Source organism: Aquila chrysaetos, chromosome 9 (genome assembly GCF_900496995.4).
Source record: "Aquila chrysaetos chrysaetos chromosome 9, bAquChr1.4, whole genome shotgun sequence".
NCBI classification, from domain to species: domain Eukaryota; kingdom Metazoa; phylum Chordata; class Aves; order Accipitriformes; family Accipitridae; genus Aquila; species Aquila chrysaetos.
Genome location: NC_044012.1, coordinates 2,249,104 through 2,263,500, shown reverse-complemented (window position 1 = coordinate 2,263,500; position 14,397 = coordinate 2,249,104). Strand labels below are relative to the sequence as shown.

General features: G+C 48.6%; 1 protein-coding gene across 1 annotated transcript in view; it reads left to right on the top strand.

Annotated features, from left to right (window-relative positions):
- The window catches only part of ZNF469 (zinc finger protein 469), a 240,142-nt gene that overhangs the window by 131,066 nt on the left and 94,679 nt on the right, over positions 1-14,397 (top strand). Inside the window, exon 4 of the mRNA XM_030023862.2 lies at positions 7,873-7,988. The gene's annotated coding sequence lies outside the window, so the exon portion shown is untranslated. The remainder of the gene's footprint in view (positions 1-7,872; positions 7,989-14,397) is intronic.

Below are 14,397 nucleotides of genomic sequence, written 5' to 3'. Positions count from 1 at the left end.
TTTTCCTTGCCTGCACTCACCAGTGGACAACTACAGGAATCAAAGAGTTTTTATGTTTTGCTGTTGTTTTTGAGTTTTTGGTTTTGTTTTTTTTTCTCTAAAACCTATAAAGTCCTAAGGCAGCCTGTGTGTTAAGAATTGCTGAACAAGGTAATTGCTTAGTGCAGTTCCTTGGAGGGACTCTTTTTTAAGTGGAAAGAGAAGTGTGTTGATTTGGTCATGTGCCAACCAGGAAATACCAAAAAGCTGAAGATGGACCCGTTACAAACAGGCTAACCAGCCTCAGATGTCTCTTCAATATTGGAATATGGAAGGTAATAGAGAGCACATGGGTCCTGTAAATAATGAGATTATTAACAAATACACAGAAATAAAGCCATTTGGCTGCCTCGGTGAAACACTGAAGCCACTGGTTTCAGCTGAAATCTCTTAATTGCCCCCGATTGCCCTGTAATGGGTGTTTTTCACTGCAGCCTGTCAAGATCTGAGGTTCTGCGTTGGGTTTTGCATCTTGTGTGCACCACGGTTTAATCCTACACTTTCCTCCCGCGGAAGGGCCGGAGGAGCGGCTGGGGCAGAACAGAGATGCTGATGCTCTGGGGCATGAGATGTTGGCAGGAGAAAGGATGCTGTGGGGAAAAAGCACAAAGCGCTTTCGGAGTCGGAAGGACCCCTGGGAAAACTCACAGCCCTCAAAGCAGGGAGCCCGGAGTCAGGTTTTCAATCCCTCCTTTGGCATCCCTGCAAGTGCTGACCCCGATGAAGGAGGTGGCTGCCGGGAGCTGCAGGTGCTCATGTGGGTTGTAAAGCAATCAGGTTGGTTGTGCTGAAAGATGGATCAAGGCCCCCCACACTAGGCATCTAGCCCTGAAAATACCGGCCCGGTTTTTTATTCTTGTGTCTGGGCTTCTTTTCCTGGGGCTGGGACAAGGGCGTAGGCAGACATCAGTGCGGCATGCGTGTGTGCATACGTTTTCCCTTTAGGGGAAGGAGGAGGGAGAACTGTGTCCAAAGCAAGGTGCCTTCACAGCCGTGAAGATGAAGAAGGGTCTCTTATCACCTTGCATGGGACAGAGGCAATGTGAGCAGCGGCTCAGTGGTGGGATGGGAAGGATGGTGCCGGCGTGACATTCTGGAGACGTCAGGGATGAGGGAGGCCGGTTGGAATTTGTGTCCCCTGTCCCATAGCTTGGTGCTGAGGGGGTGGGTTGGTATTAACTGGGGGCTAAAGGGGAGTCCTACAGCCTCCTGCACTTTGGGGAGGTCCACCCTCAAGCCGGAGTCGCAGGCAGTGCTCCCGGGCTTGGAGCGTGGAGCGGGAGCTCTGCGTCCCCTGAGCCTGGAAGGGAGCAGCGGGCTGTGCAGTAGATGGTTTTCAAACCCTTCGTTCTGGTGCTTCAGCATCACTGTTTGACCCCGAGCGTTTGAGCTGGGAAGTTTTAAGCCATTTTTAGCTGCCTGGCTGCAAAGGGGAAGGGAGGGAGGAGGGAGAGAGAAATACCACGCGGTTAGTATTACATCCCCGACACAATAGGAACTTTTATTAGCAATTTTCCATTGTGTTGCAAATGGCAAAGATCATGGTTATATTTGCATGTTTCAGACTGTCCTGGAGAATTAGCTTTCCTCTGCGATTGGGTAATAGTTTTCACACTGCATTAGCTTCAGTGTTTGGAGTGAGATACAAAAGGTGCAGCTGAAGAGTGCTAATTCTCCTGCCGGTAGAGACCTTCATTCTTACCTGGTAGTTCAACCTGGGAAAAAACAGGTTGTAAGAAGCTTGATCTCTTCGTGGGATAGAGAAAGAGGAGGTGGTAGGTGGGCAGTACCTTTGCTCTGAGGGTATTGATTGCACTTCTCAGGCCAATAAAAATGCATGCGTTCCTGGCTAGAATAACAATAAGGACATTTCTTTGCTCTAGGATAAGTCAGGATTTGACTAGATTTATGCTTGGCTCTGCGGAGGACATGCAGCTATTGACAGCCTGAAAGAAATTAGGCCAAGAAAACAAAACAGAAACAACTGGGAATCGTTGCAGCTTTCAGTCTGCAGTATTGCTTCCAGGACCGTAGGACCCAGGCGCTTTGACTCGGGGCCATGGTCCTGTTGGTTTTTGGGTTGTTTTTTTTTGTCTTTGAGATTTCGCACAGTGTTTTCCGCGGGGGAGTTCTGCTTTGCGGTCTGGATGAAGCTGCGACGTGCGTCTTCCTCGTTGTGGGACCTGGAGCAGGGTCACCAAACCACTGGCTGATGGCAGGATGGAGGCTCAGAGAGCTCTGCCTCTCCTTGTCTTCTCCTGCATGGCCAGGTATGGCTTAAGTACGACTGTAGTGCCAAAGGTAAATGGTAAGTCACTGCAGCACTGTTCCCTAGATCACTGATCCTCCTCTCGCAGCTCTTCACAAGCTCTCTAGTCTCTGTGCAACCCCACAATAACAGAAATGCCCAGTTAAAGCATCTTGCTAAAGGGTTGGAAGCTGTTGCTGCTGAAGGCAACCTGCTCCACTGAGCCTTGGTGCTTCTTCCCAAGAGAGACAAATGGATGAGAATTTTTTGTATGTGCTTTTTAGAAACCAGCAAGTTAACCCAGTTGTCCTGAGAAATATCATTAAACTGATGTTGATCCCAGCTTTTAGTCTATTTTCTCTTCTTCCCCCAACAGACCTTCTTCTGTTTTTAGAGACTACTCTTCAGCCACTTTAGGGTTGTGCCAAACATTGGAAATGAAACCCTCTGTGCTGCAGGCAGGGTTTTCATCCCAAGGTTGAACTTTGCACCAGGACTTTATGAAGGCACTTGAGCTATAGGGTGAGCTTCACTGAGCTTGGTGCAATACAAGACCAGGTGCCTTACAAACAAGGTGCCCTCCCCACGCTCTGCTTTGCTAGTCCCAAACTCCATCGCTGATGCATAAACCCAAGAGAAAAAGCATATGTGTGCTGTACAACGTGAAGGTCAGAATGACATTAGGGCTGCAGAGCGTCTGTTTGTCCATTCTGCTCACAGAAAAGGCCTTCATATTTTGTTACCATCTGGACAGCAAATGTGCCCTCCTACGGGAACTTAGTTTTGACCTTTGCTCATTTTGTTTAAGAATGAATATAAGGCAAACGTGTAATATCTGCACTAGGGATCTCCTGTCAGCACCGCAGATGGGTCGGGAGAGCTGACTTGGCTGTCTTGCTTGTGTCATGTATTTATGATACGTGTATATAAATGCATATATTTGAGTTTATTCTTTGTATTTGGCTGAAGCTGGGGAAGACAGAACCTCTATTTGAAGCAGGGGTATTCCTAATGTTATCATTTTAGATCTGTGATTATTAGTTTTAATGTGAACACCAAGTCCCACCATATGCCGAGAGCTCCGCACAATGTGCTCCTTCATGGCAGTGGCACGGTCGTCATCGGGAGGTGAGCGTATCTGCTGCGGGTCCTTTGATTCATGGCGCCTATTGCATGGATCACGACCATCGGTTAATCTGATCTCCTGCAGACCATGAACACGCTGTTGCTTGTTTGATCAGTCATTAGCACAGACGAGTTGTGTTGTTCAGTGATCTCTGATATTTGGGCTGTTCTGCTGGTGGGCTGGTGACTGTCGCTCTTGTGTAGCTCAAGCCTGATGGGGCAAGCTAGGATGAGTCCCTCTCCATAGCCATCAGCTGGATTTGGCTAACTGGAGCTGGAGCATGCCCGGGACCCCTGCCTGCAGGCCTTTCTTCTTCTTTCCTTTTCGAAAGTCCTAACAGCCAGCAAAACCCCAGCATAACCTGTAAGCAAAGACTTTGAGCTCTTTGTCGGAGGGGAAGGAAAGGTCAGCCTTCCATTTATCAAGTGAGCTGGTAGCTTGCCACCAAAACAGATTGGGGAAGCAGAGCTGAGTGCCCTAACTCAAAATGAAGATGTTTAGTTGGTTAAGCATCTATTGAAGGTGGGAGCTGTTGCTGTCGGTGCTGGGGCACCCCCGCTGCGTTCACCCAGCTTTGTACGAGCTCACGGCAGCCCCGACTCCATCCAGTGCCCTTCAGCTCCCTGCAACATCCCCACGAGATGCTGCTACTCACTTTATAGTGTTTAAATGGGTCTTGCCAATATTAAATTGGAAAATAAACCCCCATGGCTCAGGCTTGAGTTGTTGAGATTATGAAGACTGATCAAGTAGCACAATTAAATGTATTTATTAAATAAATGGGTTGTTTATCTTTCTGTCGCCTTGCACCCGCGGGCTGATGCCGAGCTGCCTCTTGCTGGCTTTAAATGAGTCCCACCGCGTGAACGCTAGCACAGGCGAGGACTGAATCGAGCCTTTGCTTTGGACTATTTTGCTAGACCAGCCAGTTTCGCTTTTTTGGGTTGGTACATGGTTTCGTTTGCCCATTTTCTTGTGCCGGCTGAAAAGCTGCCCAGCACGGGTTCTTCCAGACAGGCCTGGGGGTGTTTCCATTTGTGCCAAGAAAATTGGGCTTTGACAGTCAAAACAAAACAAAACAACTTTGTCCTTCCATCTCATGTCCCTCCCAGTAAGTTAAAAAGCATGTCTCTTTTTTTTTTTGTTTGTAGCACGACTTTGTTTTAAAATGCAAAGCCCGGTCTGCATTCCGCCCGCTCTAGCACTGTCCCTTTAAAATCAGATTTTGGCAGCAGGTCCAGTGGCTGCGGCTCCTGTCCCGAGCAGATGGCTTTAGTTAGGCCAGATTTGGTGGCAGGTCCCTGGGATGCCGAATCTCTGCCTCGTTTGCTCCCTTCTTCTGTCATCAATAAAACCATTGAGAGAATCTTTAATAAATAAACAAAAAAGCATTTTTCAACAGACAGTGGGATGGAAAATGACTCATAGGAAAACAGGGTATAAAGTACACTCTAGTATTAGGTATTACATGTGTCGAGTTTCTGTTTGGGGTCCAAGAATGCTGTGGTTTTTCTCTAAGGATTATGCCATTGTGGAATAATGTCATTGTGGAGTATTTGGTCAAGATGAGCTGATTGAGTCTGGTGGTTACTTACAAATACATATCTCTATTTTTCAGCATTTGGAAAATCTGTGACAAGCAGTTTTCGGGAGGCTACGGGCAATTATTGCCATCACTGTTTCCAGCCCTGCCAAATGCCATGAAAACTGCTAGAGTCATGCTTTCTCTCCTCCTTGCCTTTTCTTCATTCATGTAGGACCTACTTTTTTTTCTTGGGATTGGGTGCAAACAAACTGGGCAGGATCCTTTGCGCTGGCTTAGACCGACCAAAGGACTGATCCAGTCCTAGAGAGAGGCTGGGAGGAGCATGCGCAATATTAATGTGAATGAAAAGCAAAGTCCTTAAGGGATGGAGGAAAAAGAGTGAGAAATATTCTGCACAGAAACCACAGTGTTAAAGTTGGGGACACCCAGCAGTGCCAGTGGGACTTGGGCGGTGGTCACCAAAAAGGCTTTTGGAGGAGAAAATTTAATCCGCTAACCCTTGCTCCTTCTCTGTGAACGTTAACGGGCACGCTGGGAAAAGGGACATTTCAGCTGGCACTTGCACTTGTTCCAGCAAGTCATCTGCAGAGTTAAGGAGACGTCTGAGGAGGGCTGATGCCCAGTTTCTCTCTCCTTGTGTCCTGTGATCCTCATTTTCAACACAGTAGTCCCTAGAAACGCTGCCGTATCTGTTTTTGGTAGGAGGTGGTAGGATATCGTGCTTTCTTCCCATTATTCAAGTGAGCTGATGATTAGAAAAGCAGGAAAAAAAAACTCTTTTACAGTTTGGTTTCCAGCCTCTCTGCAGAAAAAAAACGTGCATCGTGATGATCCTAACTCTAGAAATTACAACTACGTGATCCCGTTGGCTGTTGTCATCACTTCTACCTCCCTGGTCTGTGCTGCACGGCGGTTTGACAGCTCGGGGTCAGCCCCAGGCAGCTCCTGGTTGAGCATCGTTGAAGAGCATAAAGGAAGTGTCGAAGGATGAACTCGAAGGAAAGGGCTCGTGCTGTGGGCTCAATGAAATATTTATAGAGCACTATATACACAACTGCGGACAGGCTTTAAACACGGGAAGCACTTGAAGCAAAATGAGGCCGCTTGGATACAGAAGGCCTCATTTTCTAGCGTTTCCTAGCCAAAAAAAAAAGAAAAAGCACATATACAAAGAGCCGTTTCTAGTTTTGCCCATCTGTCGCAATGCCTCTGGTTCACGTGCGCTGCCTTCTTTTTTGGTTTGTTTTCAGCAGTTTTTGTTAGTAAGGGACAGGGGGTATCGTGGGAGGGCGTACGTGCATGTGTACCTCGGTGGAGAATACTGCCCAGTGGCCAAAAGGAAAGCGGAGGTGGCCTAGCAGGAGATGGTTTTGTCCGGCAGCTCGTTTTTGGGAAGGGCTGGTGTATGTTTGTGCCAAAAATTGCCCCTGAAGCATGTACGAGCCTGCCTGGAGCCAGGTATGTGTGAATGCTGAAAAAGCGCGCAATTATTAGTTTTATTTTTCTTACCATTGCAATCTCTATCTACCTACTACAGAGTTGAGACACCTGCATTAATACTAGCCTAATGCAAAACATAAATAAATATAAATATGTAGAGTGTGTTTATAAACATTATAACGTATACTATGTTAATGCATAAATGCATGTTGGTGGAAGGAAGAGTTGAAGGGTCACCAGTTGAGCACATCTCTGGGGGCTTCTAGTGCCTGGATGAGGTCCTGGCATTTCCAGGATGGAGCAGCATCCAGGTGGTTCAGGAAGAATGTGGCCCAGGAGCCAGCATCAGCTGGGGAAAGCCCTTCCAGCCGCATCACATCACGGCAATGGCATGTGCCATTCCTTCGATGCAATTAGTCTTCATAGGCTCGCTGACCTGAAACTAAACTCTTGGGAAAGCCGAGATTCGAGGCAGCCTTTGTCTGTCCGACTCCGAACAGGGAGAGATGGGGCTCCGGGGGAAGGGGCAGACATGTGGGGGAAGCCAGCTTGCCATTCCTGTGGATGTTTTTAGGGGATTAAGAAGGGAACGATTGCTCTCCAGGCCTGTCTCAAGGTTTAAGAATTACCTGGAGGGCCCGCTGGAATCCATTTTTGGATGACTGGAGATTTTTTCCTATCCGCAGTGACAGAAAGCGAGTCCAGCGGTCTGGAAACACCCCCCGAGCTGTCAGAAGAATGATGGTTGCTCTCTGCGGCTCGGTGGAAAGTTGACCCATGGCAGGCTGCCACGGGAGCCGGGGAGGGGGGAGCAGCTCGGCCCCTCTGCCCATCGTCGTGGGCAGGTCTGCCACGGGGGACGTTGGGGACAGGGGACACCCTGCCACGGGCAGTGCATCGAGCTGGTCGCTGGTTGCTCCACCGCTTGGGTTTGAAGAGGAGGAAGCAGGGGGACAGTCCGCTCTTTCCCCGAGGTTTATTGTTGCCTCTTCTGATCTCCTGGAAATGGCCAAATTTAGCAGCGGGAAGATGGTGTTGGAGAGGAGCGGTTTGGGTGCCCACCGCTTCATCTCCCCAAGCCTGGAGGAACCGCTTCTCCCAGGGGGCTGGCTGGTACCTAGAAAGATTGGAAGGTGTTTGGGGAAAGAACTAAAGTTTTGGGGGCTACAAGGGGCCCTAACTCCACCCACAGCATCGCCCCAGCTGGAGGAAGATGCGTAGCTTGATGGAAAGTCCTTCCCAACCCCGTACCTGGAGGGCAGACATTAGCACCACTATCACGAGTGATGTTTGCTCTGCCTTTCAGCTTTTTCTTCTAAAATTTCTTAGGTGCCTTGCCTAGTTGCTGCTTTTATTGCTAACGCCCCTGGATAAAGTGATTGGTGAGAAAACAGAGGAGCAGTAACACAGACCTTTCTGTTTGCTAACAAAACCTCTTAATGGTCTTTTTGGTTTTTTTTTTTCTTCCCGAAGGTGTCTGGCAGCTGGTGAGGGGCTGGGACTGGAGCGGGAGAGGGAGCACGGCTTAACGCCAAGGCCATCCTAGACACTGCTGCTGCCTGCTGGAGTGTGGACCCGCTCAAGCAACGGTAAGGACATAGCCTCTTATTTCTCCTGAATTGGTAAATCACCAAACGCGGTGCAGAATGTTTTCTCTGCTGTGCTCTTGTGCCCATGGACTAGGGGCAGGGCTTTTCTTATGAGGTTTGGTTTGCTTGAAGACACCCCAGACACCTCTGGCTGCTGCCTGATTCCTGCAGCAATAAAGGTTGCGCCATCCCTTCCCTATTTACGTACTTATATGTTCTTACGACATGCTGCTACTTACAGGGTGAGTCACAATTATACCGCACCTTCCAAAATAATTCCTCTGTACAAAACCAAATGTTCAGCCTGTGAAAGCTAGCACTTGAATCCCACGTTTGGGAAGTGGGGAATACCGCAGGAGATCTCGGCCATCGAGGTTGTGTGTATGTGTGTGTATAACATTGTGCTTTGTTTCCATGTTTTCCTGAATGCTCCAGGAGAGCACAGAGCTCAAGGTCCCACGTGCGTGGGACAGGCTCTCTGCCCTCTCTCCCTTTGCCTTCGGTGGTGGCAAGATGCTGTTGTAGCCCAAAATCTGACCTAATTTTTTCTTACGGTGTATCTTTGCAAAACCAGCATCGCAGGCTGTGATGGCTTGGTTTCCAAATTCAGGACTTGACAGCAGTTCTCTCCTGCAGGAGAAAAAAAAAAACGGGGGGGGAATCACTCTAGAAGCTCAACAACACTGAGCAGCCTTCCAGTAAGGGGTGCTCCTAAGCAACCCTACAGTAACAAATGAGAGATGCCCACAGCCTGTTAACGGAGGACTAGCATGTGCTGTGCAAAGGTTTTCACTGACTCTCTTGTATATGAGCAGGTCTTGTGGGCAATCCCCCAAAAACCCCATAAAATCAGTATGCAGTTGGGAGCAGGGTAAAAAGAATGTCGTAGAAGAGAAACGTATTTCACTTTTCAGCTTCTAGGGAGTTGAAAATAATGTGGAAAAAGATGTTGTTAGTTAATGCTGATGAATGATCCTCTGGCAGCACCATTAATCAAAGCTAATCATCGAAATGTTTTTGGGAGCGGAAATTTGTATGCACTGGTTTTGATTCCTGTATAGAATAAATGGCTTTATCGCTTTCTTCTATGGAGTTTGACAAGCATCCAGTGGCCTGCTGTTTTCTTGACCGTCTAATGACTCAGGAAAATCTAGAGGGCCCAGCAGAGGTTTTGCTGGCATTAAGAGCCCAAGTTAATACTTCTAAAAGCAGCTACAGGAGTCAGATGCGCATCCCTGTTGACTCTTGGGGTGATTTTACCTGTGATTTTTTAGCTCTGATTTTTATTTATTTACTTTTGCTGAGCGTGCGTGTTTGCAGTGTAGGTATCTCTTTGGTATAGACTTGAGATTCAGGCAGGGTGATTTATTCCCTTGCATTTCCAGGTGATCGCTCCACAAACTATCCTTCCTACAGGGGCTTCGCAGCAATCATGCATCCCCCACCCGCCCCCCAAACACTGTGTTTGGATGTGTAAAGGGCCCTTGCTTATTCATATCAGGAAAATTACTCTTCTGCTTACCCTCTTTGCAAACATGTTTCTGTAGTGCAGGTGTGACAGAAAAGATTGGCTCAAGTGCTTTATTCAGCACGTGTCCTATTAAAACCAGTGAAACTCCCCATCCAGGAGACTGAAGAGTGATTCAAGGTCAAAAGCTCCAGATGACTCACCGGCCAATTCCGATTTTATGGGTCCCACAAGCTTCTCGGACACCTTTGCACGCAGAGGACTGCCAGGTGAGTGCTGCAAATAACAACCACCACCATCAAGCCCAGCGTGAGGATCCCTCTGTGCAAATGCTCGCAGCTGGTTTCCAGGACATTGGATTTATGCAGAAGCTGAAAAGTTGTGCGCGCTTTTTGTACGGATTTTCTTGCAATGGCAAAATGAACGTGAAATTCATTAGTGAGAACTGAACCCTGGATCATCTGTTTAAAAAATGCGGGCTCTTGCCAAGCTGATAGAAAGGAAAACCGGAGGAGTAGTATAAAAATTTATATCCCATTTTATACCGCAGAGTTGCAAATGGTTGACAAGGACGCCCGTGCGCACAAGCCACCGCGTTTTGCAATTAGGGAAACTAATTGCAATAATGGGAGATGAAATGCAAGGGTCAGCCAGCAGCCGAGGAGCAGCCCATGGCCATCAATAGTTATACCAACCACAGTCAACATTAAAATTTTTTACAGTGGTGTTGGGACTACGGTGCAGAAGAATAAGAAATCAGAGAAGGCAAATGCATATAAAGTGCCTTGGAAATCCCCCTTACCTTCCTAACCGGCTCCTAACCCCTGCCCACATCCTTCTGAAAGAGCCATTATGTACATTATGTGTCAGCAAAGACTCATATTTGTTTTTTTCTCTTTGTCTCAGTGCTTCAGATAACTTTTTGCCTTGTGATTCCCGATGTTTATTTTTTGTCCCTAAGAGCTGATAGCTAAATATATTCCCGATCTCAACACTTTGACTTTTGCTGTTTGTTTAATGACCTTCACTCACTTCAGTATGATTAAGTTCATCTGTGTCTGGGTGTTTTGGTTAGCATTAAATTCCCTTTATTTTGGGAAGTTCATTTCCACACCATGCTTTCTCCCAGTTGCCTTCCTGTAAGTGAGGAGGGTGGTTTTTGATCCAGGTCTCCCCTCCTCCCCACTCCTGTTTTGCAATTTTTCCTTCCTGGCTTGCGACCGGCTTTCCAGTTCTGCCTCTCAGAGCATGAAAATCCACCCTGGAACAAAACGCTTTCTCCAGCAAAACCGAAACTTTCCGCTGCCGGGGGGAGCCAACGGTGCCGCGGGGAAGGTGCTCGAGACCTGCATCACTTCGGCACATCAGCTGCGTGGGACATCCCCAAAATCCGGTCCTTTGCAGAGCATCCTTGCTGCCACCGTCAAGAGATGGTGGTGGTGGGTCTCGTTGCACGTTCACCAAGGCAGGGCTTGGTCCCTCGCACCAAGGCGGGGGACCGCTTGGCCGATGTCCGTCTGTCTTAGCAAACGGTGACTCAAAGCGTGCGGCGGCATTTGGGATTTCTGCATGGGTGGGTTGGGGGGTTTTCTCCCCCTTTTGCAGCGTGGTGTCCAGTTGAGCTGCGAAGCTGGGAGGGAGAGCGGGGCTCAGCCCTGCAACAGCAACCGAAACGCTCCACCTGGAGGTGAAAGCAAATTATAACCGGGGGCTCGGTGGCCAGCTGGGATTTGTAGATCAGCAGCTGAACCAAAAAAAAAGCAAAGGATGTAGATATTTACCTTGTGTCACCTGAAACCGAGGTTATATTGGGGAAAAGAATCCATGATTTAGAAGAAAAGTGATGTGGAAGCGTGCAAAGCCCTTCTGCGTGATGGAAAGGCAGGGCACGGGAGGAGATGCTCCTACTACGCCAGGCTGCATCTCTCCCAGCATCTGTATCCCAACCCTGCTGCCTCTATCGTGGGGAGGCCGCTGAGCTTTTGGGGGCCGGGAGCGAGGATTTGAATTAAGGGATCTCCCCTCCTGGGGCACAGGTTTCTTCTGAGCTTGGCAGCTGAAGCTTTTTTGCTCCTGCCTCTGCATCTCCGGACAAGCCTTTTCTTTCCTGGGCACGGAGCGTCTGCCTCCTCATCAAATTTTACTCATTTCGAGCATATATCTTAAATATCCCTCCGAACTCCTAATATTCACCATTCAACCTGCTCACCAACAGCTTGCAGTTTACAGAAACAGCATTTTTCAGTTATGAGCAATTTACTGAAATGAAGTCACCCAGACTAATTAGAATTACAATTCTGAGAGCTCAGGACCTTGGGGAAAGTTGGGACTGTGTTTGGGGCAGTATCTATGTATTTTGGAATAACAGCTCTCTGCTAGCTCTGATGAACGCTGAATTGAATGAGCCAGTGATCTGATCCACCGGGCATTTCCACTGTTCCTGCAAACAAAAAAACCTCCCCTGTCTCTGGGGATATTTTGCACATAAATATTGCTCCGAGGGAAACGAGTGCTGAATATCTGTGGAAAATAACCAAAAAATATAGTCATATATCTTGCAAGACTTACAGGAAATTAGCGCAAGTGAATTACCCTAAACAAAATTACCCTGCCACAGAGCACATGTGTTCCAAGGAAGAATTTGAAAATCATTTGAGAAGGCTTTTCTTCTTTGCAAAGCTAATGGATCTCATAATTTTGCACAGCCCTATTGGAAATAGGAAAGAACCTGCCTCGTCCAATTAAGAATTAGAAGTAGAGCAGCAACAGGGAGAAAGATTTCTATTTAAAAAAAAAAGCAAGAAAAAATTTTGTTCTCCGGCTCCACAAAATCCTGCTGAATTGGGAATTCTCTCCAACACAGTGATATTTGCTGGTACCGGAAAAATGGCAGTAACTTGGTGCCAAGACTTCACTTAAAAATACACCGTGCCGGGGTGAGGACCGAGGGCGGGCTGGGAGAGGTGCTGCGGGCGATGGGCAGCACGGGGCGGCTCTTGCAGAAACCAAGGACCCGTCCTCCAAAATATGAGTAAAAGCACAGCAGCTCATTTAGCATATTTAAGTATTTACTGCTGTCTCAGGAAGCAGGAAATTCCTACCGCTGTGGGGGAAGCACAAAGTTCAGTCGGACAAATGGGGAGGATAAAAGATGCTGGGAAAACGCATTTGATGCTGATGGGATTCAGCAGCCTCTAGTTAGATGATTATTTGTCATCGCAAGGGCACGGCACGCTTCTGGAGCAGAGACATCTGATGGCTCGAAGCAAACTGGTCCAGCTGGTGGGTTTGGAGGTGTAAAAGGCAATTCTGCCCGGTGCTGTCGGAGGAAGCTCGGGGCTTCTGCCCCCAGCCCCGGCTGCGGAGAGGCTGCGCTTTTCTCAAACGACGCTTTGGGTTATCGTAAAAATCGAGGAACTGGCTTCAGATAGGCTCAGGCTTTCAATTTTATTAGCTGTGTTTTCAAGCTGGGCTCCAATTCCTTCTGCTGGAGCGCGCGCCGCCGTCGGGCTTTATTCTCCTTGCCATCTCCTGCTGACCGTAATGAGCTGTCGGAGGGGAGGGAAGGAAAGGTCAAACTCCTTCAGCATCAGGTGCGAACGGGGACGCGTGGAAAACAGATCCCTGTTATCGTAGCAACCGAAGCGCTGCCCTTGGCGGGCTGGAGAACAGCCCCGAAACAGCAGCGCGGGCGATGCAAACAGGGCAGGTTGCTGTGGCAATGGCAGGGCTGGGGGGGCCGGGGAGCGTTGGAGCCGTCTTGCCCCCCGCGTGGGACTAAGCGTTTCTAGCAGCTCGTATCTTGCTCTCCAGCGCAGGGCAGCCTTTCGGTGCTGAAATCGTTTGCTTTGCGCTTCTCGCCGTAGAAACTATGATAGAGCTGCCTTTTTTTTTTATTTTTTGGAGAGCACTCGGAGATGTTAGCAGGCTCGTGCTGCTTTGCTTTGGGATAGGTGAGTTGCAGGGAGCGAGGAGCAGGCACCGGGAGGTTGAATGTATTTATGTTTGTTGAGATCCAGGTCCGTCCATCTGGGGAGCCAGATAGGGCAGCTCTGGCCTCATTATTTTAGTCATCCTAGGGCTTGTTCTAGCAAGAGAAGATGCCACCGCAAGAGCAAGTCATTAGGGAATACTGGATAATAATGACCGCAGGTTTTACGGTCTGGAAGGGAAAAGATGCTCTTTCTTTTAAAGGCAGCTGACTTGCCCTGCCCGGAGCTCGGCTGCTGCTCGGCAGAGTAAAGGACCTGCACGTCCCCTTTTGTGGCATTGGGCTTCCCAAAGGCTGGGGTGACGGAGTGCCTTGCAAAGCCCCTTTTTGCATCCAAAGGCTGCAGAACACACACTGTTGGCATCCCAGAGCGTTTCTGCTGGTGTGTCAGCCCTTCTCCCACTGCCATTTGTCGGCGAGGCTTGCTGTGGGTGTCTTGGTACTTAACCAGGGGTCCCCGAGTCAGCCGAGTGAGGTGTTTCAGAAAGGACTTTTGCAAAAGCTGAAGCCCCGGTTCACGTGCTGCAAGTAAGCTCAAGCTCTCCGCTTCACCACTGTACCATGGCATTTTCTGTCCTAGAAACAGAGCGGTAGGAGACCGTAAGGGCGAGCTGGGAAATGTACTCAGGCTTTGTCAGAATCTGGACACAAAACTGCTGATAAGGGAGGGAGACTTTAAAAATTCAAATAACTATTAAGTGAGAGCCACCTCTGTTCCACACGGGCCTTTTCCCTTCCCTGGGCCCAGTTCCCAGCACGCTCCGTGTTGTTCTCTGTTCCTGGATGGGAAACAGCATAACAAAATGTCGATGTTTGTAATTTTCTGCCTGGGATTTGCCATATGCTGCTGGACATTTGTTCTCAAGACCTGCTGTTGCAAAGCCTAACGCCACAACGATGGGGCGAGCAGCGGCGGTCTCCAAGCTCTCCACCCAAGGAGGGAGGAGATG